The sequence below is a fragment of the Pectinophora gossypiella genome, chromosome 10, assembly GCF_024362695.1.
Source record: "Pectinophora gossypiella chromosome 10, ilPecGoss1.1, whole genome shotgun sequence".
In the NCBI taxonomy this organism is placed as follows: domain Eukaryota; kingdom Metazoa; phylum Arthropoda; class Insecta; order Lepidoptera; family Gelechiidae; genus Pectinophora; species Pectinophora gossypiella.
The window spans coordinates 15,707,322-15,711,683 of record NC_065413.1 but is presented as its reverse complement, the minus strand read 5'-3'; positions in this window follow the sequence as shown (position 1 = coordinate 15,711,683).

The window sequence follows — 4,362 nt, the reverse complement described above, 5'->3', positions numbered from 1 at the left end:
TCTTCTATCGTGTGGGTTAAAATCCATCTTAGGACTTTGTACCAAAAGCTTCATATTATATTCGGATCAAATGTAGCCATCAGGGATTGCGGTCGAGATTAAATGTATGTACGTGATAAGCACGGAATTACATAAATAATTAACAAAAATAATGCTATTTACTGCACTCGTCAAAAAGCCCGCCCCTGACTAATCCGGGCGCGAAGGTGCCCATTACACTAGCCGCATTTCCTCGCTGTACAGCAATGGACAACCTTTGCGCCAAGAACAATCCGGCACGGGGGTCATCTCCACTCTCTCTTAAACGACGTCCGATTTCCGCTATAAATTTTACGTGATACTCATTTTTAGATGTACCAGGTTTACTAGTGGCCCTATCTCATTAGGACACCATGGTGGCGCTATCGACAAAATGTATGCGGTTGTATAAACGTGTCTTGTTGGCTGCGCAACCATCAAAACGTCAGGCGTCAAACTGCATACATTTTGTTGATGGCGTAGCATAGGTAGGCATTCAGTTTTTCCAATCTAATTTCTAGGTTTAGACTTACATTTTGCAATGGCTGTCAATCATAGTGGTGTAAGGTTTGCTAACTTGAAAGTACCAACCTACTAACTTAGTTCTTTTTTTTTAAATTAGTTTTCTCTCTACACATTGGAACGCATAGACTTTTCTTTTGTGGTGCCTAAAGCTCCGTCCTCACTGAACATGGCCAGTAGCGTCCATTCCGATAGTGACGTAAATTTTACCTATTTGAAATACGAATCAAGAAAAAAGCAAATATTAAATAAGTAGTAGGAATCGAATCTTTGTTCTTGAAACAATAATTAATGGCGGTTTCAGATTACAAATTGAATTAATTAATGGCCACGATGAGTAGTTAACAATGTAGCTGCAGATCGGGGGTCAAGGCGGATTGACCTGCCAATTAGCTGAGTCTAGGTTGAAAACCTGTTGTGTCTATTCTCAGGGCTTTTCGGCGGGAAACGGGAACGGGACAGTTGCTTTCTTCATTGGGTAATCTAAATAATTAATACGAAGTGGTGTTTTGTGGTTAATGATCGCATTAAGTTAGTCGGAAGACATTCGCGAATGTTATTATATTGGAGTATTCAATAAACAAAGTGTATCTGCCTATTTTCGCTTCGTGTCCGGAAGCCGCTTCATAACTCAAAAGTTTATGCGGACTTTTGAGTTAATTCGTTTGGGGTTCGGAGTAGGAGTCTACTCCGAGGGTGGGGGCTTAGGTTCCATCATCATCATCTTTCATCATTTCATCAATCATCAAGAAAAAAAATACGTAAGACATGGCTGTATGGGCATAGTTCCCTTTGCCTTACCCTTCGGGGAAAACCAAAACAAAAAAAAATGTCTATTCTCATTGCCTACCTAAGTACCTAAGTAGGTACCCCAACAAAAACATTTTCATGTAAAATGTGCCAAGATGAGATCGCAATGACAAAAAGTTATCAGATCTCATGTAGAGTGAAGCTTCTAACTGTACAGTCATAAGCAATATCATGTACCTACCCACTTTAGAACCCTGTCGCACTATCATATTTGACATTTAATGAGACTCACGGTTTTATTTGTCAAAAAAGTTAATGTGATATGGTACCAAAGTGTATACATATTAATGCTCGTGACCGTACACGGGCTAACTATACAAACCCTAAGTTCACAAACTCTACATGTTAGGTTAGGTTAGCTCCCAGATATTTTACATGCTTACTCTTGGAATTATGGCCATATCTCTCTAGGATGCCGTGCCACTAATGAAATGTAGGTATTTAGTTAACATCAGGGGAGTTAAAAAGCCATATTGAAAAGATTCGTCTAAGAAAACAATGTTGACATTTGCGCATTAAAAGTAAGTGCGCAATATCAGCAAATATTTCTTTTTCAGATGAACTGCTTTAATGTGGCCTTTTTAACCGTCCTGGTGTCTTGTTGGTTGTTCACACGAATCAAAGCAAAACATAGTTCTGAATTCAAATTCTGATACACGATAAATGCAAGAATTGATGTATATGGAAATTAGTATTCCCGGGGTTGTCGCGACATTAAGAAAAAAAACAGAAGCACTGCAGACACCTATGAACGAAATCTTATTTACAAACAGAATACTAATTACATTCCGACCTCGACCTATTAGATTGTCCCGGCCTTGTGGTGACCTCTGACCCCGGAGATTAGAAACGTCAGCACTTGGTCACAACTCATTGAATGGGGGACCGTTAATTGATGGTTACTGGTCCGTTTGATGGAATAATCCATTGCTTAAGCTTAGGATATTGCAAAATATCTCTTTGGAATAATTATTTGTGTGACGATGTTATGAAACTATGAAAAGGTACCTACAATATTTAGCAATTAGACTGTTTTTGCGCCTTTCTGTATGTTTTGTTTTATATTTTCGTCTTAAAGAAAACCTGGCCTTTTAAAAAAATCACATACAAATGTGAATTTATGCATCCCACTGCTGGGCACAGGCTTCTCCTAAATCGCCACGCTGCTCCACTGCGCGTTGGTGGAGGTATTTTTTTGTTTGAGGGAGGCCTGTGCCCAGCAGTGGGACGTATATAGGCTGTGTATGTTATGTGAGGCCAGGAACAATGGCTTATCGTTCCATCCGAAGCACGAAATCATCTTACTTTTCTCAAGGACAATCAGGCGATTCAAGCCTGAAAAGTCCTTACCAGACAAAGAACAGTTTCATAAAGCGATTTCGTTGTCCCCATCGGGAATCGAAACTGGACCTCCGGATCGTGAGCCTACTGGCCCTGCCACTCTAACCACTAGACCATGGAGGCTAGTTCCTATCCAGGTAAAAAAAATAGCCTCGGCAACATGACTAAATGTGCTGAGCGCTATAAGCTTCACTTCCATCGATATACTTACATTTATGACAGTAAATTTTCTTTTAATTTCAATTCATTTCATTTAATTTCATTTCGGTTTCTATCTGGAATGAAAGAAGCGTACCTATCCGTTAGGAGGAGTATGTGCTGTACTACACTTTGGAGAGATAGGCGTGATGTAGTTTGTTGTTCTTTTGTTCGATATTGTTAACATGTTTTTCTATATAGAATCAACTCTGACTAGATATTGTAAAGAATGAGCTGCACGTTCAGATCTTACAACGATACTATCTAACTATGGCTACGTGACTAGCGTTGAAAATTCCGAAAGAAACAAATTGTTTTTTTCGGTGAAAAAAACGTTAGTTCGTTTTTTACCGTTTTATTTGTTTGTTACATTGAAATATATCAGAAAAAAACCTTAGGAAAAAAACGGGTATTTAATGAATTTTCGCCGTTTAATTCGACAAATTAGAAAAAAACGATTGAAAAAAACAAGTTTTTATCACCAAATTTTTAAAACAATAATGTATATTGTATTTCTATCTTGCTCACAAATCAAATACAAAGTCACTGTCGCTTTCTGAAGAATCAGTATTACATGGCTCAAATTCAAATGATTTAGATTGCATTAAATGTAAATTTGATCGAACGTATACTAGCACGTGAATTGTTAAAATTATTCAATAAGACTAAAAAGTACCTAAGTACTAAAATTAGGTACATGTAATTATTGCAGTAGTGCATGCGTGACATGAACTAAGTATCTGTGGGTCGGAATGAGCGTATGACAACAAAACAAGAAAAAAAAAACATTCTACCCTCCAAAATATAATAAAACTTTTCCGTTTCTTTCATATTTTTCCGGTTTTTTTCGTTTTATTCATAAAAAACATGAAATATTTCATACTTATTTTTCTTGAAACTTTCGAATAAAACTTGTAAAAAAACGAAAGAATTTGAAAAAAACGGGAAAAATTCCCGCTTTTTTCAACGCTATACGTGACTATTGTCGCAATGAGATTGGTTTGTCACATTTATAGTGACTTGGTTGTTACCTGGGATGTTTCTATCACCTTATTTATTATTTCGAAGTTTAACAATATTGAAAATGGCCCCGATTCTTCCGACGGAAAATTCCACTTGATATCAACTCAGAATCATCCCCCTCAGTATTCGTTACGATGTCACTAACACCCTGTATAAACAGCTGCTTAAATGATTTAATAACATTGTTTCTTCCGACGGAAACTATACTTAAGCGTTTTTATGTTATACTTAAGTTTCATAACCCTTTTCATAACACCTCAAGACTTTCCTAGCATGTTACCTCTTTCATTCATTCTCATATCCTCATTACTTCCAGCCATACTTTGAAACAAAATTATTTGAAACCATTTATGCAAATTATCTTTGTTTAGGTATATTGTTTAACTTGTATATTGATATGTTAATTCTATGTTGTTTCAGAATAAAGATGGCGTCTCGGCGGCGTTGGCT